Source organism: Balaenoptera physalus, assembly GCF_965194825.1.
Source record: "Balaenoptera physalus genome assembly, contig: SUPER_2_unloc_15, whole genome shotgun sequence".
Taxonomy (NCBI): domain Eukaryota; kingdom Metazoa; phylum Chordata; class Mammalia; order Artiodactyla; family Balaenopteridae; genus Balaenoptera; species Balaenoptera physalus.
In genome coordinates, this window is record NW_028126559.1 from 327,036 (window position 1) to 348,783 (window position 21,748).

Genomic DNA, 21,748 nt, shown 5'->3' on the forward strand with positions numbered 1-21,748 from the left:
AAAACCAAGAAGAAATAAGAAGACCTAAACTTATGGGGGTTTCTCCTGGCACATTCCATTCTAATTTAAAACCTAGGAACACGACTTCCTGGAAGGCTCTGCTGCCTTAGTACCCAGATTTGGGAACGGAGAAATGAGGCCTCCTTGTGGCCATTTCCCACAACAGCAGCTTAAACACATTGCTAAAGGTCACTAAATATTCACCAAACTTGCATTTATTTAAATGACTCCTGCCCTCCAAAAATTCCTGGGGTCGAAAATCGACCAATGTTTCAAAAGAGGGCAACCTTTCAAGATGACAATTTCAAGAGGTATATTGTACTCACATTTTTTTAACAGAAAACAAAAAGGCGAGGAAAAATGATGAATTTTAGGAATTTTTAAAGACATGCAAACCCAAATTACAAAAACCGATCAGCTCACAGCAGTCAGAATGGCCATTAGCAAAAATGCTGCAAACAATAAATGCTGAAGTGATTGTGGAGAGATGCTTACCCTCTCTTCTATGGGGGACGTGGTAAGAGCCACTAATGAAAACACAATGGACGTGTGTTTGAACAGTGAGCTACAGGTGAATCATTCACACCCAGTGCTGGGCGTAACCCCTGAGAAATGAGAATCAAAAAGTCACAGGCTGGCAATCCTGCACTCCAGCAATATTTACCATAGCCAACACTTGGAAGCAACGAAAATATCCATCAATACAGGAATGCACCAAGAAGAAGTGGTCTATGTACACAATGGAATATTACTCCAATAAAAACTATAAATTAAATTTAAAAAACAAACAAAAGTAAGGAGACATCCGCTTTTGTGGGTTTATCCGGGCACATTCCACTCTAATTTATAACCGAGGAACACCACTGGCCGGGAGGGCTGTTTCCCTAGTTACCAGAGTGGGGGACGTAGAGAGGCTGCCGTCCTCTGGCCGTTACCTGCAAAAGCAGCTTTGAAACCTGTGCTAATGCTCACTTCATATGAACAAGTACGGCAGGGCTGTAAATGAAACCTGCCCTCAAAATGTTTAGAGGGAGGTAAATGGCCAAAGCATTTCAAAATGTGACACATACTTTAAGAAAACACTTTGAAGAACTAAGCTGTAATCACAGATTGAAAAATAAAAGCACGTGCCTTAAAGCTCAATTTCAACGGATTATGAGACACATGCAAATTCAACCACAAAGAGGTATTATCTCAAACCAGTCAGAATAACCATCAGCAAGAAAACTATAAACAATAAATGCTGAAGGTGTTGTGGAGAAATGCATACGCTCAACTTTAAGAGGGACGTAACTTGGAAAGAGCCACTAATGAGAACTGAATGGAGGTGCCTTTAAAAGGGAAATATTGAGCTACCATATGATCCAGCAGGCCCCTTCCTGGACCTATACCCTCTGAAGACAGAACTGGAAAGACACAGGCAGGCAAAACTGCACTGCACAGTATTACAATAGCCAAGATATGGAAGTAACCAAAAAGTCCACCAACAGATGGGGGGACAAAGAAGAACTGCTACATGTAGAGATGGAATATTAGCTAGCGAAAAAATGAAACAAGGCCATTTGCAGCACCATAGATGAGTCTAGAAGTAATCACGCAACTTGTAGTAAGTGAGAAAGCGAAAGACACATATCCTATCCTATCACTTGTAGGTGTTACCAAAAAATTGATACCAATGAAGATATTTCCACAGAGAAAGGCAATCACAGATTCATTAAACAAACTTATGGTTCACCAAATGGAAAGGTGTGTGAGGATTGGATACATTACGGTATTGGGGTTAACAGAGATATACAAACACATGTGAAATACAGAATCACCAAAGACCTACAGAATACCAAGAGAAGACTACTCAACATTGTATCATAGCCTACATGGGAAAAGGATACGAAGAAGAATAGATATATGTATATGTGTGAAAGAACCACATCTTGCACACCTAGAGCAAACAAAATATTGTAATCAAATTTGCTGTGATAAAAAATAAAAATTTACTTAAAAATACGAACAAGAAGTAATGAGAAGGGGGTGCTCGGGCTCCGGCCCGCAGTTCGAGCGGCGAGAGTGCTCAGAGACGCGACGCGGGCCAGAGGGGAGTGAGCGGGCGCCTCAGTGTCCCTCCCCTTCCCACCCCTCGCCTCGCCGCCTTCTCCCCCCTCAGCCGGACCGGAATTATGTGATCCCGGAAGTTCCGGCGCCACTGCTGTGTGGGATAAACAGTAATGGCGGAGGCTGCAGCTCCGGGAACAACAGCCACAACATCAGGAGCAGGAGCGGCAGGGGCGGCGGTGGCAGCGGCCTCCCCCACCCCTATCCCCACAGTCACCTCCCCGTCCCTGGGGACACGGGATGTGACAGCGACGGCAGCGGCGGCGGCGGGACCAAACAGGTCACCTGCAGGTATTTCATGCATGGGGTTTGTAAGGAAGGAGATAACTGTCGATACTCACGTGACCTCTCTGACAGTCCATATGGTGTAGTGTACAAGTATTTTCAGCGAGGGTACGGAGACCGCTGCAAATATGAACACAGCAAGCCATTGCAACTGCTACAGATCTAACTGCAAAGTCACCCCTTGCTGCTTCCTCAAGTCTCTCATCAGTAGTTGGACAGATTGGTGAAATGCATATGGGCGAAGCTGAGTCAAGAAATTCAAACTTTTCAACTGTAGGAGCGCGTTCAGAAGACTGGGTGAACGCCATTGAGTTTGTTCCTGGGCAGCCCTACTCTGGCCGTACTGCCCCTTCCTCCACTGAAGCACCCCTGCAGGGCTCAGTGACCAAGGAAGAATCAGAGAAGGAGCAAATTGCAGTGGAAACAAAGAAGCAGATCTGCCCCTATGCTGCAGTGGGAGAGTGCCGATATGGGGAGAACTGTGTGTATCTCCATGGAGACGCGTGTGATATGTGTGGGCTGCAGGTCTTCCATCCAGTGGATGCTGCCCAAAGATCACAACATATAAAATCTTGCATCGAGGCCCATGAGAAGGACATGGAGCTCTCGTTTGCTGTGCAGCACAGCAAGGACATGGTGTGTGGGATCTGCATGGAGGTGGTCTATGAGAAAGCCAACCCCCGCGAGCGCCGCTTCGGAATCCTCTCCAACTGCAACCACACCTACTGTCTCAAGTGTATTCGCAAGTGGAGGAGTGCTAAGCAATTTGAGAGCAAGATCATAAAGTACTGCCCAGAATTCCGGATCACATCTAACATTGCCATTCCAAGTGAGGACTGGGTGGAGGAGAAAGAAAAGAAGCAGAAACTCATTCAGAAATACAAGGAGGCAATGAGCAACAAGGCGTGCAGGTATTTTGAAGAAGGACGTGGGAGCTGCCCATTTGGAGGGAACTGCGTTTACAAGCATGCGTACCCTGATGCCGTAGAGAGGAGCCACAGAGACAGAAAGTGGGAACATCAAGCACATAGCGGGCCCAACGAAGGAACCACTTCTGGGAGCTCATTGAGGAAAGAGAGAACGGCAACCCCTTTGACAACGACGAAGAAGAGGTTGTCACCTTTGAGCTGGGCGAGATGTTGCTTGTGCTTTTGGCTGCAGGTGGGGACGACGACCTGACAGACTCTGAAGACGAGTGGGACTTGTTTCACGATGAGCTGGAAGATTTTTATGACTTGGATCTATAGCAGCTTTGCTGGGCGTGTGAACTGGTCTGCTGAGCCTCAGACGGCAGCCCTCCCCGCTGGTGGCAGCAGTGCCCGTGGTTCTCTTCTAGGCAGGCCTCTCAAGTCCAGGTGCTGTCGTAATAATTTTTACCCAGGGCCTGTCTTCTCAATCCCTCACCTTTCCCCAAGGAGTATGTTGTTTTCTCTGTTTAAAAAAGTTCCACAATGAATCTTAAAGTTAGTTTTCTTGTAACATGAATTTAACGGTCAGACAGAGTGTAGGTTTGCTGCGTCATCTGTTTTCAGCCAGATTCACACAGTTCAAGGGTAGCATTTCCGGATTTCCAGTACTCATTTTTGAGGACCCCAGGTTCAAAAGTAACAGCATTGGCCCTGCTTTTGGGTCCAAGAATTGGGGTGATAGGTGAAGGATCTGAACTGTGGCATGTAGCCTTCTGCTATAGACTTCGGCGGATGCTTGAGGTTTCTGGTGAATTCTGCACATCTGTGTTTTTATATCTGTTCCCTGCCCTGGAATCCCCACCCTGTGCACTCGTTCTGTGGTTTTCGTCTCTTGTTTAATTGCACACAATACTACTGCTGGGTAACCAGAACCAGGTGCGACTGTGTTGAGATTTTTACTGTGTTTAGCCTGATAGGAAAATTGTGAAAGAACACATATAAAGATATAGCGGAATAAAATAAATGCAGAGTTGGAAGTTGACTCCCAAGGGCTGATAGACTTGGTACGTGTGAGTGTGCAACAAGCATCTCATCCCTGCATAGATGCAGTGTCTGTAGCCTTAGAGGAAAAACTCAAGTTTACTGGTTTCAGCCTCGTGTGGCAAATAGATCTTAAAGGACAAAGCAGTATATTGGTAGCTGTTAATAGAGCAGGGCTAGCTCTGTCTATATAAATAGGGAAATGGGCTTAGCCATAGAGGTTCAACTATCTGGTTATCTCATGTATTAACACACATTGGGTCTCAGTTACACAGTTGTATTTAATGTTTTATGATCTCCTAGACTTTCTAGTCCAGGCACTTTTTGACAAGCCTTTGTCCTCATTTGAGGGGTTTTGTTGTCGGGTTGTTGGGTCCCTTTGTGTGGGTATTTGCCTCATGCCATCCCTGAGCTTTGCAGCTAGACAGGTGTGATTCAAAACTATGTTCTAAGGTGTTTCCTGTAGTGGAGTAATTGGTTTGCAGTAGTAAGTCATGTTTTTCCACTAAAAGGGGACGGAGGGGTGGTAATCCACGAGATAAGCTAAAGTTAAATTGTTAGAAGAATTCCTTGATCAGAAAATATAAATTTGCGTTTTGTTGCTCTATTTCCTGAAAGTAACTTGGAGATAAACCTGATTTGTCCATCTACTGCTTTGATCCCTTGGATACCACTCATACTTTCACGTTAAGCAAAAACAAGTAATTCTTGCAGGGGTCTCTGTCTTTTTCAGCAGCCCTTTTGTAAGACGCACTTTTCCCAAATAAAACAATTTTAAACCTCCCTCCCCCCAAAAAAAAGAAGTAATGAGACATAAACTTAAAGGGCTTTTTCCTGGCACATTCCATTCTAGTTTACAACCTAGAACACCACTTCAATTAAGGCTCTGTTGCATTAGTAACCAGATTTGAAAAGGAGAAATGCTGCCGCCTTGTGGCCGTTTCCCACAAGAGCGACTTTACACCCACAGCTAATGGTCATTAACATTCAGAAGGACTCGGGGCCATAAAGGACAGCTGCCCTCAAAAATTGTGCTGAGGTAAGGAATGGACAAAACAATTCAAAACAGGCCAATTTTTCAAGAAGATAGTATGAAGAGTGAAGTTTTACTCACTCTCTTTAAAAAAAACAGGAAAATGGATAAAAGCTCAACCTCAGGAAGTATTAGACTCATGCAATCTAATCTACAAAAAGGTTTCAACGCACACCAGTCGACTGACCATCAGCAAAAAGTCTACAAACAATAAATGCTAAAGGGGCTTTAGAGAACTGTGTACCCTCTACGTGCTGGTGAGACGTAAAGTCGTAAGAGCCAACAATGAGAACAGAAAGGAGCTGCATTAAAAAGTAAAAATTGAGGTACCATTTAATCCAGCAGGCACGCCACTGGGCCTCTCACCTGAGAAGACCAGAATCGAGAAGACATAGGCTGCAAAAGCTGCACTGCAGCCTTATTCACAATAGCCAAGACAGTGAAGCAACCAAAATGTTCTTCAACAGGTGAATGGATAAAGAAGAAGTGGTCCATGTACACAATGGAATATTAGCCATGGAAAACAATGAAACACTGCTCTTTGAGGCACCACAGGTGAACCTGGGGATAATCACCAAACATGATGTAAGTCGGAAAGCAAAAGACCTATATCCTATGATATCACTTACAGGGGTTAGCTAAAAACTGACACAAATGAACATATTTCCACAGAGAAAGACGCTCACAGAATTAGAAAACAAACTATGCTCATGTAAAAGGAAAGGTGGGGGGAATGGATAAATTAAGATTAGTGTTACTATACGTATACAAATACATATTATATACATTTATCAAAAAGACCGACCATATAGCAAGGGAGGTCTACAGAACACTCTTTAGTATTTTACATGGGAAGAGGATCTGTACAAGAATAGACATATACAATGTACAAATGAACCAGATTCTGTACACCTAGGACAAACAATAGTCTAATCTTTACCCCGATTAAAAAAAGTAAAAAAAAAAAACCAAGAAGAAATAAGGAGACCTAAACTTATGGGGGTTTCTCCTGGCACATTCCATTCTAATTTAAAACCTAGGAACACGACTTCCTGGAAGGCTCTGCTGCCTTAGTACCCAGATTTGGGAACGGAGAAATGAGGCCTCCTTGTGGCCATTTCCCACAACAGCAGCTTAAACACATTGCTAAAGGTCACTAAATATTCACCAAACTTGCATTTATTTAAATGACTCCTGCCCTCCAAAAATTCCTGGGGTCGAAAATCGACCAATGTTTCAAAAGAGGGCAACCTTTCAAGATGACAATTTCAAGAGGTATATTGTACTCACATTTTTTTAACAGAAAACAAAAAGGCGAGGAAAAATGATGAATTTTAGGAATTTTTAAAGACATGCAAACCCAAATTACAAAAACCGATCAGCTCACAGCAGTCAGAATGGCCATTAGCAAAAATGCTGCAAACAATAAATGCTGAAGTGATTGTGGAGAGATGCTTACCCTCTCTTCTATGGGGGACGTGGTAAGAGCCACTAATGAAAACACAATGGACGTGTGTTTGAACAGTGAGCTACAGGTGAATCATTCACACCCAGTGCTGGGCGTAACCCCTGAGAAATGAGAATCAAAAAGTCACAGGCTGGCAATCCTGCACTCCAGCAATATTTACCATAGCCAACACTTGGAAGCAACGAAAATATCCATCAATACAGGAATGCACCAAGAAGAAGTGGTCTATGTACACAATGGAATATTACTCCAATAAAAACTATAAATTAAATTTAAAAAACAAACAAAAGTAAGGAGACATCCGCTTTTGTGGGTTTATCCGGGCACATTCCACTCTAATTTATAACCGAGGAACACCACTGGCCGTGAGGGCTGTTTCCCTAGTTATCAGAGTGGGGGACGTAGAGAGGCTGCCGTCCTCTGGCCGTTACCTGCAAAAGCAGCTTTGAAACCTGTGCTAATGCTCACTTCATATGAACAAGTACGGCAGGGCTGTAAATGAAACCTGCCCTCAAAATGTTTAGAGGGAGGTAAATGGCCAAAGCATTTCAAAATGTGACACATACTTTAAGAAAACACTTTGAAGAACTAAGCTGTAATCACAGATTGAAAAATAAAAGCACGTGCCTTAAAGCTCAATTTCAACGGATTATGAAACACATGCAAATTCAACCACAAAGAGGTATTATCTCAAACCAGTCAGAATAACCATCAGCAAGAAAACTATAAACAATAAATGCTGAAGGTGTTGTGGAGAAATGCATACGCTCAACTTTAAGAGGGACGTAACTTGGAAAGAGCCACTAATGAGAACTGAATGGAGGTGCCTTTAAAAGGGAAATATTGAGCTACCATATGATCCAGCAGGCCCCTTCCTGGACCTATACCCTCTGAAGACAGAACTGGAAAGACACAGGCAGGCAAAACTGCACTGCACAGTATTACAATAGCCAAGATATGGAAGTAACCAAAAAGTCCACCAACAGATGGGGGGACAAAGAAGAACTGCTACATGTAGAGATGGAATATTAGCTAGCGAAAAAATGAAACAAGGCCATTTGCAGCACCATAGATGAGTCTAGAAGTAATCACGCAACTTGTAGTAAGTGAGAAAGCGAAAGACACATATCCTATCCTATCACTTGTAGGTGTTACCAAAAAATTGATACCAATGAAGATATTTCCACAGAGAAAGGCAATCACAGATTCATTAAACAAACTTATGGTTCACCAAATGGAAAGGTGTGTGAGGATTGGATACATTACGGTATTGGGGTTAACAGAGATATACAAACACATGTGAAATACAGAATCACCAAAGACCTACAGAATACCAAGAGAAGACTACTCAACATTGTGTCATAACCTACATGGGAAAAGGATACGAAGAAGAATAGATATATGTATATGTGTGAAAGAACCACATCTTGCACACCTAGAGCAAACAAAATATTGTAATCAAATTTGCTGTGATAAAAAATAAAAATTTACTTAAAAATACGAACAAGAAGTAATGAGAAGGGGGTGCTCGGGCTCCGGCCCGCAGTTCGAGCGGCGAGAGTGCTCAGAGACGCGACGCGGGCCAGAGGGGAGTGAGCGGGCGCCTCAGTGTCCCTCCCCTTCCCACCCCTCGCCTCGCCGCCTTCTCCCCCCTCAGCCGGACCGGAATTATGTGATCCCGGAAGTTCCGGCGCCACTGCTGTGTGGGATAAACAGTAATGGCGGAGGCTGCAGCTCCGGGAACAACAGCCACAACATCAGGAGCAGGAGCGGCAGGGGCGGCGGTGGCAGCGGCCTCCCCCACCCCTATCCCCACAGTCACCTCCCCGTCCCTGGGGGCACGGGATTTGACAGCGACGGCAGCGGCGGCGGCGGGACCAAACAGGTCACCTGCAGGTATTTCATGCATGGGGTTTGTAAGGAAGGAGATAACTGTCGATACTCACGTGACCTCTCTGACAGTCCATATGGTGTAGTGTACAAGTATTTTCAGCGAGGGTACGGAGACCGCTGCAAATATGAACACAGCAAGCCATTGCAACTGCTACAGATCTAACTGCAAAGTCACCCCTTGCTGCTTCCTCAAGTCTCTCATCAGTAGTTGGACAGATTGGTGAAATGCATATGGGCGAAGCTGAGTCAAGAAATTCAAACTTTTCAACTGTAGGAGCGCGTTCAGAAGACTGGGTGAACGCCATTGAGTTTGTTCCTGGGCAGCCCTACTGTGGCCGTACTGCCCCTTCCTCCACTGAAGCACCCCTGCAGGGCTCAGTGACCAAGGAAGAATCAGAGAAGGAGCAAATTGCAGTGGAAACAAAGAAGCAGATCTGCCCCTATGCTGCAGTGGGAGAGTGCCGATATGGGGAGAACTGTGTGTATCTCCATGGAGACGCGTGTGATATGTGTGGGCTGCAGGTCTTCCATCCAGTGGATGCTGCCCAAAGATCACAACATATAAAATCTTGCATCGAGGCCCATGAGAAGGACATGGAGCTCTCGTTTGCTGTGCAGCACAGCAAGGACATGGTGTGTGGGATCTGCATGGAGGTGGTCTATGAGAAAGCCAACCCCCGCGAGCGCCGCTTCGGAATCCTCTCCAACTGCAGCCACACCTACTGTCTCAAGTGTATTCGCAAGTGGAGGAGTGCTAAGCAATTTGAGAGCAAGATCATAAAGTACTGCCCAGAATGCTGGATCACATCTAACATTGTCATTCCAAGTGAGGACTGGGTGGAGGAGAAAGAAAAGAAGCAGAAACTCATTCAGAAATACAAGGAGGCAATGAGCAACAAGGCGTGCAGGTATTTTGAAGAAGGACGTGGGAGCTGCCCATTTGGAGGGAACTGCGTTTACAAGCATGCGTACCCTGATGCCGTAGAGAGGAGCCACAGAGACAGAAAGTGGGAACATCAAGCACATAGCGGGCCCAACGAAGGAACCACTCCTGGGAGCTCATTGAGGAAAGAGAGAACGGCAACCCCTTTGACAACGACGAAGAAGAGGTTGTCACCTTTGAGCTGGGCGAGATGTTGCTTGTGCTTTTGGCTGCAGGTGGGGACGACGACCTGACAGACTCTGAAGACGAGTGGGACTTGTTTCACGATGAGCTGGAAGATTTTTATGACTTGGATCTATAGCAGCTTTGCTGGGCGTGTGAACTGGTCTGCTGAGCCTCAGACGGCAGCCCTCCCCGCTGGTGGCAGCAGTGCCCGTGGTTCTCTTCTAGGCAGGCCTCTCAAGTCCAGGTGCTGTCGTAATAATTTTTACCCAGGGCCTGTCTTCTCAATCCCTCACCTTTCCCCAAGGAGTATGTTGTTTTCTCTGTTTAAAAAAGTTCCACAATGAATCTTAAAGTTAGTTTTCTTGTAACATGAATTTAACGGTCAGACAGAGTGTAGGTTTGCTGCGTCATCTGTTTTCAGCCAGATTCACACAGTTCAAGGGTAGCATTTCCGGATTTCCAGTACTCATTTTTGAGGACCCCAGGTTCAAAAGTAACAGCATTGGCCCTGCTTTTGGGTCCAAGAATTGGGGTGATAGGTGAAGGATCTGAACTGTGGCATGTAGCCTTCTGCTATAGACTTCGGCGGATGCTTGAGGTTTCTGGTGAATTCTGCACATCTGTGTTTTTATATCTGTTCCCTGCCCTGGAATCCCCACCCTGTGCACTCGTTCTGTGGTTTTCGTCTCTTGTTTAATTGCACACAAGTACTACTGCTGGGTAACCAGAACCAGGTGCGACTGTGTTGAGATTTTTACTGTGTTTAGCCTGATAGGAAAATTGTGAAAGAACACATATAAAGATATAGCGGAATAAAATAAATGCAGAGTTGGAAGTTGACTCCCAAGGGCTGATAGACTTGGTACGTGTGAGTGTGCAACAAGCTTCTCATCCCTGCATAGATGCAGTGTCTGTAGCCTTAGTGGAAAAACTCAAGTTTACTGGTTTCAGCCTCGTGTGGCAAATAGATCTTAAAGAACAAAGCAGTATATTGGTAGCTGTTAATAGAGCAGGGCTAGCTCTGTCTATATAAATAGGGAAATGGGCTTAGCCATAGAGGTTCAACTATCTGGTTATCTCATGTATTAACACACATTGGGTCTCAGTTACACAGTTGTATTTAATGATTTATGATCTCCTAGACTTTCTAGTCCAGGCACTTTTTGACAAGCCTTTGTCCTCATTTGAGGGGTTTTGTTGTCGGATTGTTGGGTCCGTTTGTGTGGGTATTTGCCTCATGCCATCCCTGAGCTTTGCAGCTAGACAGGTGTGATTCAAAACTATGTTCTAAGGTGTTTCCTGTAGTGGAGTAATTGGTTTGCAGTAGTAAGTCATGTTTTTCCACTAAAAGGGGACGGAGGGGTGGTAATCCACGAGATAAGCTAAAGTTAAATTGTTAGAAGAATTCCTTGATCAGAAAATATAAATTTGCGTTTTGTTGCTCTATTTCCTGAAAGTAACTTGGAGATAAACCTGATTTGTCCATCTACTGCTTTGATCCCTTGGATACCACTCATACTTTCACGTTAAGCAAAAACAAGTAATTCTTGCAGGGGTCTCTGTCTTTTTCAGCAGCCCTTTTGTAAGACGCACTTTTCCCAAATAAAACAATTTTAAACCTCCCTCCCCCCCAAAAAAAGAAGTAATGAGACATAAACTTAAAGGGCTTTTTCCTGGCACATTCCATTCTAGTTTACAACCTAGAACACCACTTCAATTAAGGCTCTGTTGCATTAGTAACCAGATTTGAAAAGGAGAAATGCTGCCGCCTTGTGGCCGTTTCCCACAAGAGCGACTTTACACCCACAGCTAATGGTCATTAACATTCAGAAGGACTCGGGGCCATAAAGGACAGCTGCCCTCAAAAATTGTGCTGAGGTAAGGAATGGACAAAACAATTCAAAACAGGCCAATTTTTCAAGAAGATAGCATGAAGAGTGAAGTTTTACTCACTCTCTTTAAAAAAAACAGGAAAATGGATAAAAGCTCAACCTCAGGAAGTATTAGACTCATGCAATCTAATCTACAAAAAGGTTTCAACGCACACCAGTCGACTGACCATCAGCAAAAAGTCTACAAACAATAAATGCTAAAGGGGCTTTAGAGAACTGTGTACCCTCTACCTGCTGGTGAGACGTAAAGTCGTAAGAGCCAACAATGAGAACAGAAAGGAGCTGCATTAAAAAGTAAAAATTGAGGTACCATTTAATCCAGCAGGCACGCCACTGGGCCTCTCACCTGAGAAGACCAGAATCGAGAAGACATAGGCTGCAAAAGCTGCACTGCAGCCTTATTCACAATAGCCAAGACAGTGAAGCAACCAAAATGTTCTTCAACAGGTGAATGGATAAAGAAGAAGTGGTCCATGTACACAATGGAATATTAGCCATGGAAAACAATGAAACACTGCTCTTTGAGGCACCACAGGTGAACCTGGGGATAATCACCAAACATGATGTAAGTCGGAAAGCAAAAGACCTATATCCTATGATATCACTTACAGGGGTTAGCTAAAAACTGACACAAATGAACATATTTCCACAGAGAAAGACGCTCACAGAATTAGAAAACAAACTATGCTCATGTAAAAGGAAAGGTGGGGGGAATGGATAAATTAAGATTAGTGTTACTATACGTATACAAATACATATTATATACATTTATCAAAAAGACCGACCATATAGCAAGGGAGGTCTACAGAACACTCTGTAGTATTTTACATGGGAAGAGGATCTGTACAAGAATAGACATATACAATGTACAAATGAACCAGATTCTGTACACCTAGGACAAACAATAGTCTAATCTTTACCCCGATTAAAAAAAGTAAAAAAAAAAACCAAGAAGAAGTAAGGAGACATAAACTTATGGGGGTTTCTCCTGGCACATTCCATTCTAATTTAAAACCTAGGAACAGGACTTCCTGGAAGGCTCTGCTGCCTTAGTACCCAGATTTGGGAACGGAGAAATGAGGCCTCCTTGTGGCCATTTCCCACAACAGCAGCTTAAACACATTGCTAAAGGTCACTAAATATTCACCAAACTTGCATTTATTTAAATGACTCCTGCCCTCTAAAAATTCCTGGGGTCGAAAATCGACCAATGTTTCAAAAGAGGGCAACCTTTCAAGATGACAATTTCAAGAGGTATATTGTACTCACATTTTTTTTAACAGAAAACAAAAAGGCGAGGAAAAATGATGAATTTTAGGAATTTTTAAAGACATGCAAACCCAAATTACAAAAACCGATCAGCTCACAGCAGTCAGAATGGCCATTAGCAAAAATGCTGCAAACAATAAATGCTGAAGTGATTGTGGAGAGATGCTTACCCTCTCTTCTATGGGGGACGTGGTAAGAGCCACTAATGAAAACACAATGGAGGTGCTTTGAACATTGAGCTACAGGTCAATCATTCACACCCAGTGCTGGGCGTAACCCCTGAGAAATGAGAATCAAAAAGTCACAGGCTGGCAATCCTGCACTCCAGCAATATTTACCATAGCCAACACTTGGAAGCAATGAAAATATCCATCAATACAGGAATGCACCAAGAAGAAGTGGTCTATGTACACAATGGAATATTACTCCAATAAAAACTATAAATTAAATTTAAAAAACAAACAAAAGTAAGGAGACATCCGCTTTTGTGGGTTTATCCGGGCACATTCCACTCTAATTTATAACCGAGGAACACCACTGGCCGGGAGGGTTGTTTCCCTAGTTACCAGAGTGGGGGACGTAGAGAGGCTGCCGTCCTCTGGCCGTTACCTGCAAAAGCAGCTTTGAAACCTGTGCTAATGCTCACTTCATATGAACAAGTACGGCAGGGCTGTAAATGAAACCTGCCCTCAAAATGTTTAGAGGGAGGTAAATGGCCAAAGCATTTCAAAATGTGACACATACTTTAAGAAAACACTTTGAAGAACTAAGCTGTAATCACAGATTGAAAAATAAAAGCACGTGCCTTAAAGCTCAATTTCAACGGATTATGAGACACATGCAAATTCAACCACAAAGAGGTATTATCTCAAACCAGTCAGAATAACCATCAGCAAGAAAACTATAAACAATAAATGCTGAAGGTGTTGTGGAGAAATGCATACGCTCAACTTTAAGAGGGACGTAACTTGGAAAGAGCCACTAATGAGAACTGAATGGAGGTGCCTTTAAAAGGGAAATATTGAGCTACCATATGATCCAGCAGGCCCCTTCCTGGACCTATACCCTCTGAAGACAGAACTGGAAAGACACAGGCAGGCAAAACTGCACTGCACAGTATTACAATAGCCAAGATATGGAAGTAACCAAAAAGTCCACCAACAGATGGGGGGACAAAGAAGAACTGCTACATGTAGAGATGGAATATTAGCTAGCGAAAAAATGAAACAAGGCCATTTGCAGCACCATAGATGAGTCTAGAAGTAATCACGCAACTTGTAGTAAGTGAGAAAGCGAAAGACACATATCCTATCCTATCACTTGTAGGTGTTACCAAAAAATTGATACCAATGAAGATATTTCCACAGAGAAAGGCAATCACAGATTCATTAAACAAACTTATGGTTCACCAAATGGAAAGGTGTGTGAGGATTGGATACATTACGGTATTGGGGTTAACAGAGATATACAAACACATGTGAAATACAGAATCACCAAAGACCTACAGAATACCAAGAGAAGACTACTCAACATTGTGTCATAACCTACATGGGAAAAGGATACGAAGAAGAATAGATATATGTATATGTGTGAAAGAACCACATCTTGCACACCTAGAGCAAACAAAATATTGTAATCAAATTTGCTGTGATAAAAAATAAAAATTTACTTAAAAATACGAACAAGAAGTAATGAGAAGGGGGTGCTCGGGCTCCGGCCCGCAGTTCGAGCGGCGAGAGTGCTCAGAGACGCGACGCGGGCCAGAGGGGAGTGAGCGGGCGCCTCAGTGTCCCTCCCCTTCCCACCCCTCGCCTCGCCGCCTTCTCCCCCCTCAGCCGGACCGGAATTATGTGATCCCGGAAGTTCCGGCGCCACTGCTGTGTGGGATAAACAGTAATGGCGGAGGCTGCAGCTCCGGGAACAACAGCCACAACATCAGGAGCAGGAGCGGCAGGGGCGGCGGTGGCAGCGGCCTCCCCCACCCCTATCCCCACAGTCACCTCCCCGTCCCTGGGGGCACGGGATTTGACAGCGACGGCAGCGGCGGCGGCGGGACCAAACAGGTCACCTGCAGGTATTTCATGCATGGGGTTTGTAAGGAAGGAGATAACTGTCGATACTCACGTGACCTCTCTGACAGTCCATATGGTGTAGTGTACAAGTATTTTCAGCGAGGGTACGGAGACCGCTGCAAATATGAACACAGCAAGCCATTGCAACTGCTACAGATCTAACTGCAAAGTCACCCCTTGCTGCTTCCTCAAGTCTCTCATCAGTAGTTGGACAGATTGGTGAAATGCATATGGGCGAAGCTGAGTCAAGAAATTCAAACTTTTCAACTGTAGGAGCGCGTTCAGAAGACTGGGTGAACGCCATTGAGTTTGTTCCTGGGCAGCCCTACTCTGGCCGTACTGCCCCTTCCTCCACTGAAGCACCCCTGCAGGGCTCAGTGACCAAGGAAGAATCAGAGAAGGAGCAAATTGCAGTGGAAACAAAGAAGCAGATCTGCCCCTATGCTGCAGTGGGAGAGTGCCGATATGGGGAGAACTGTGTGTATCTCCATGGAGACGCGTGTGATATGTGTGGGCTGCAGGTCTTCCATCCAGTGGATGCTGCCCAAAGATCACAACATATAAAATCTTGCATCGAGGCCCATGAGAAGGACATGGAGCTCTCGTTTGCTGTGCAGCACAGCAAGGACATGGTGTGTGGGATCTGCATGGAGGTGGTCTATGAGAAAGCCAACCCCCGCGAGCGCCGCTTCGGAATCCTCTCCAACTGCAGCCACACCTACTGTCTCAAGTGTATTCGCAAGTGGAGGAGTGCTAAGCAATTTGAGAGCAAGATCATAAAGTACTGCCCAGAATGCTGGATCACATCTAACATTGTCATTCCAAGTGAGGACTGGGTGGAGGAGAAAGAAAAGAAGCAGAAACTCATTCAGAAATACAAGGAGGCAATGAGCAACAAGGCGTGCAGGTATTTTGAAGAAGGACGTGGGAGCTGCCCATTTGGAGGGAACTGCGTTTACAAGCATGCGTACCCTGATGCCGTAGAGAGGAGCCACAGAGACAGAAAGTGGGAACATCAAGCACATAGCGGGCCCAACGAAGGAACCACTCCTGGGAGCTCATTGAGGAAAGAGAGAACGGCAACCCCTTTGACAACGACGAAGAAGAGGTTGTCACCTTTGAGCTGGGCGAGATGTTGCTTGTGCTTTTGGCTGCAGGTGGGGACGACGACCTGACAGACTCTGAAGACGAGTGGGACTTGTTTCACGATGAGCTGGAAGATTTTTATGACTTGGATCTATAGCAGCTTTGCTGGGCGTGTGAACTGGTCTGCTGAGCCTCAGACGGCAGCCCTCCCCGCTGGTGGCAGCAGTGCCCGTGGTTCTCTTCTAGGCAGGCCTCTCAAGTCCAGGTGCTGTCGTAATAATTTTTACCCAGGGCCTGTCTTCTCAATCCCTCACCTTTCCCCAAGGAGTATGTTGTTTTCTCTGTTTAAAAAAGTTCCACAATGAATCTTAAAGTTAGTTTTCTTGTAACATGAATTTAACGGTCAGACAGAGTGTAGGTTTGCTGCGTCATCTGTTTTCAGCCAGATTCACACAGTTCAAGGGTAGCATTTCCGGATTTCCAGTACTCATTTTTGAGGACCCCAGGTTCAAAAGTAACAGCATTGGCCCTGCTTTTGGGTCCAAGAATTGGGGTGATAGGTGAAGGATCTGAACTGTGGCATGTAGCCTTCTGCTATAGACTTAGGCGGATGCTTCAGGTTTCTGGTGAATTCTGCACATCTGTGTTTTTATATCTGTTCCCTGCCCTGGAATCCCCACCCTGTGCACTCGTTCTGTGGTTTTCGTCTCTTGTTTAATTGCACACAAGTACTACTGCTGGGTAACCAGAACCAGGTGCGACTGTGTTGAGATTTTTACTGTGTTTAGCCTGATAGGAAAATTGTGAAAGAACACATATAAAGATATAGCGGAATAAAATAAATGCAGAGTTGGAAGTTGACTCCCAAGGGCTGATAGACTTGGTACGTGTGAGTGTGCAACAAGCTTCTCATCCCTGCATAGATGCAGTGTCTGTAGCCTTAGTGGAAAAACTCAAGTTTACTGGTTTCAGCCTCGTGTGGCAAATAGATCTTAAAGAACAAAGCAGTATATTGGTAGCTGTTAATAGAGCAGGGCTAGCTCTGTCTATATAAATAGGGAAATGGGCTTAGCCATAGAGGTTCAACTATCTGGTTATCTCATGTATTAACACACATTGGGTCTCAGTTACACAGTTGTATTTAATGATTTATGATCTCCTAGACTTTCTAGTCCAGGCACTTTTTGACAAGCCTTTGTCCTCATTTGAGGGGTTTTGTTGTCGGGTTGTTGGGTCCGTTTGTGTGGGTATTTGCCTCATGCCATCCCTGAGCTTTGCAGCTAGACAGGTGTGATTCAAAACTATGTTCTAAGGTGTTTCCTGTAGTGGAGTAATTGGTTTGCAGTAGTAAGTCATGTTTTTCCACTAAAAGGGGACGGAGGGGTGGTAATCCACGAGATAAGCTAAAGTTAAATTGTTAGAAGAATTCCTTGATCAGAAAATATAAATTTGCGTTTTGTTGCTCTATTTCCTGAAAGTAACTTGGAGATAAACCTGATTTGTCCATCTACTGCTTTGATCCCTTGGATACCACTCATACTTTCACGTTAAGCAAAAACAAGTAATTCTTGCAGGGGTCTCTGTCTTTTTCAGCAGCCCTTTTGTAAGACGCACTTTTCCCAAATAAAACAATTTTAAACCTCCCTCCCCCCCAAAAAAAGAAGTAATGAGACATAAACTTAAAGGGCTTTTTCCTGGCACATTCCATTCTAGTTTACAACCTAGAACACCACTTCAATTAAGGCTCTGTTGCATTAGTAACCAGATTTGAAAAGGAGAAATGCTGCCGCCTTGTGGCCGTTTCCCACAAGAGCGACTTTACACCCACAGCTAATGGTCATTAACATTCAGAAGGACTCGGGGCCATAAAGGACAGCTGCCCTCAAAAATTGTGCTGAGGTAAGGAATGGACAAAACAATTCAAAACAGGCCAATTTTTCAAGAAGATAGCATGAAGAGTGAAGTTTTACTCACTCTCTTTAAAAAAAACAGGAAAATGGATAAAAGCTCAACCTCAGGAAGTATTAGACTCATGCAATCTAATCTACAAAAAGGTTTCAACGCACACCAGTCGACTGACCATCAGCAAAAAGTCTACAAACAATAAATGCTAAAGGGGCTTTAGAGAACTGTGTACCCTCTACCTGCTGGTGAGACGTAAAGTCGTAAGAGCCAACAATGAGAACAGAAAGGAGCTGCATTAAAAAGTAAAAATTGAGGTACCATTTAATCCAGCAGGCACGCCACTGGGCCTCTCACCTGAGAAGACCAGAATCGAGAAGACATAGGCTGCAAAAGCTGCACTGCAGCCTTATTCACAATAGCCAAGACAGTGAAGCAACCAAAATGTTCTTCAACAGGTGAATGGATAAAGAAGAAGTGGTCCATGTACACAATGGAATATTAGCCATGGAAAACAATGAAACACTGCTCTTTGAGGCACCACAGGTGAACCTGGGGATAATCACCAAACATGATGTAAGTCGGAAAGCAAAAGACCTATATCCTATGATATCACTTACAGGGGTTAGCTAAAAACTGACACAAATGAACATATTTCCACAGAGAAAGACGCTCACAGAATTAGAAAACAAACTATGCTCATGTAAAAGGAAAGGTGGGGGGAATGGATAAATTAAGATTAGTGTTACTATACGTATACAAATACATATTATATACATTTATCAAAAAGACCGACCATATAGCAAGGGAGGTCTACAGAACACTCTGTAGTATTTTACATGGGAAGAGGATCTGTACAAGAATAGACATATACAATGTACAAATGAACCAGATTCTGTACACCTAGGACAAACAATAGTCTAATCTTTACCCCGATTAAAAAAAGTAAAAAAAAAAACCAAGAAGAAGTAAGGAGACATAAACTTATGGGGGTTTCTCCTGGCACATTCCATTCTAATTTAAAACCTAGGAACAGGACTTCCTGGAAGGCTCTGCTGCCTTAGTACCCAGATTTGGGAACGGAGAAATGAGGCCTCCTTGTGGCCATTTCCCACAACAGCAGCTTAAACACATTGCTAAAGGTCACTAAATATTCACCAAACTTGCATTTATTTAAATGACTCCTGCCCTCTAAAAATTCCTGGGGTCGAAAATCGACCAATGTTTCAAAAGAGGGCAACCTTTCAAGATGACAATTTCAAGAGGTATATTGTACTCACATTTTTTTTAACAGAAAACAAAAAGGCGAGGAAAAATGATGAATTTTAGGAATTTTTAAAGACATGCAAACCCAAATTACAAAAACCGATCAGCTCACAGCAGTCACAATGGCCATTAGCAAAAATGCTGCAAACAATAAATGCTGAAGTGATTGTGGAGAGATGCTTACCCTCTCTTCTATGGGGGACGTGGTAAGAGCCACTAATGAAAACACAATGGAGGTGCTTTGAACATTGAGCTACAGGTCAATCATTCACACCCAGTGCTGGGCGTAACCCCTGAGAAATGAGAATCAAAAAGTCACAGGCTGGCAATCCTGCACTCCAGCAATATTTACCATAGCCAACACTTGGAAGCAACGAAAATATCCATCAATACAGGAATGCACCAAGAAGAAGTGGTCTATGTACACAATGGAATATTACTCCAATAAAAACTATAAATTAAATTTAAAAAACAAACAAAAGTAAGGAGACATCCGCTTTTGTGGGTTTATCCGGGCACATTCCACTCTAATTTATAACCGAGGAACACCACTGGCCGGGAGGGTTGTTTCCCTAGTTACCAGAGTGGGGGACGTAGAGAGGCTGCCGTCCTCTGGCCGTTACCTGCAAAAGCAGCTTTGAAACCTGTGCTAATGCTCACTTCATATGAACAAGTACGGCAGGGCTGTAAATGAAACCTGCCCTCAAAATGTTTAGAGGGAGGTAAATGGCCAAAGCATTTCAAAATGTGACACATACTTTAAGAAAACACTTTGAAGAACTAAGCTGTAATCACAGATTGAAAAATAAAAGCACGTGCCTTAAAGCTCAATTTCAACGGATTATGAGACACATGCAAATTCAACCACAAAGAGGTATTATCTCAAACCAGTCAGAATAACCATCAGCAAGAAAACTATAAACAATAAATGCTGAAGGTGTTGTGGAGAAATGCATACGCTCAACTTTAAGAGGGACGTAACTTGGAAAGAGCCACTAATGAGAACTGAATGGAGGTGCCTTTAAAAGGGAAATATTGAGCTACCATATGATCCAGCAGGCCCCTTCCTGGACCTATACCCTCTGAAGACAGAACTGGAAAGACACAGGCAGGCAAAACTGCACTGCACAGTATTACAATAGCCAAGATATGGAAGTAACCAAAAAGTCCACCAACAGATGGGGGGACAAAGAAGAACTGCTACATGTAGAGATGGAATATTAGCTAGCGAAAAAATGAAACAAGGCCATTTGCAGCACCATAGATGAGTCTAGAAGTAATCACGCAACTTGTAGTAAGTGAGAAAGCGAAAGACACATATCCTATCCTATCACTTGTAGGTGTTACCAAAAAATTGATACCAATGAAGATATTTCCACAGAGAAAGGCAATCACAGATTCATTAAACAAACTTATGGTTCACCAAATGGAAAGGTGTGTGAGGATTGGATACATTACGGTATTGGGGTTAACAGAGATATACAAACACATGTGAAATACAGAATCACCAAAGACCTACAGAATACCAAGAGAAGACTACTCAACATTGTGTCATAACCTACATGGGAAAAGGATACGAAGAAGAATAGATATATGTATATGTGTGAAAGAACCACATCTTGCACACCTAGAGCAAACAAAATATTGTAATCAAATTTGCTGTGATAAAAAATAAAAATTTACTTAAAAATACGAACAAGAAGTAATGAGAAGGGGGTGCTCGGGCTCCGGCCCGCAGTTCGAGCGGCGAGAGTGCTCAGAGACGCGACGCGGGCCAGAGGGGAGTGAGCGGGCGCCTCAGTGTCCCTCCCCTTCCCACCCCTCGCCTCGCCGCCTTCTCCCCCCTCAGCCGGACCGGAATTATGTGATCCCGGAAGTTCCGGCGCCACTGCTGTGTGGGATAAACAGTAATGGCGGAGGCTGCAGCTCCGGGAACAACAGCCACAACATCAGGAGCAGGAGCGGCAGGGGCGGCGGTGGCAGCGGCCTCCCCCACCCCTATCCCCACAGTCACCTCCCCGTCCCTGGGGGCACGGGATTTGACAGCGACGGCAGCGGCGGCGGCGGGACCAAACAGGTCACCTGCAGGTATTTCATGCATGGGGTTTGTAAGGAAGCAGATAACTGTCGATACTCACGTGACCTCTCTGACAGTCCATATGGTGTAGTGTACAAGTATTTTCAGCGAGGGTACGGAGACCGCTGCAAATATGAACACAGCAAGCCATTGCAACTGCTACAGATCTAACTGCAAAGTCACCCCTTGCTGCTTCCTCAAGTCTCTCATCAGTAGTTGGACAGATTGGTGAAATGCATATGGGCGAAGCTGAGTCAAGAAATTCAAACTTTTCAACTGTAGGAGCGCGTTCAGAAGACTGGGTGAACGCCATTGAGTTTGTTCCTGGGCAGCCCTACT

The 21,748-nt window shown here is 44.2% G+C and overlaps 3 pseudogenes across 3 annotated transcripts; all 3 read left to right on the forward strand.

The window, feature by feature from the left end:
- Positions 1–2,222: 2,222 nt before the first annotated feature.
- LOC309656568 (E3 ubiquitin-protein ligase makorin-1 pseudogene) lies at positions 2,223–3,641 on the forward strand (annotated as a pseudogene). Its single transcript has one exon. The product of its transcript is annotated as an E3 ubiquitin-protein ligase makorin-1 pseudogene (transcript).
- Positions 3,642–8,562: 4,921 nt separating this feature from the next.
- On the forward strand, positions 8,563–9,981 carry LOC309656567 (E3 ubiquitin-protein ligase makorin-1 pseudogene; annotated as a pseudogene). The gene has a single exon. The product of its transcript is annotated as an E3 ubiquitin-protein ligase makorin-1 pseudogene (transcript).
- Positions 9,982–14,902: 4,921 nt separating this feature from the next.
- Positions 14,903–16,321, forward strand: LOC309656551 (E3 ubiquitin-protein ligase makorin-1 pseudogene; annotated as a pseudogene). The gene is made up of 2 exons: positions 14,903–15,985; positions 16,120–16,321. The product of its transcript is annotated as an E3 ubiquitin-protein ligase makorin-1 pseudogene (transcript).
- The last annotated feature ends 5,427 nt before the right edge of the window (positions 16,322–21,748 follow it).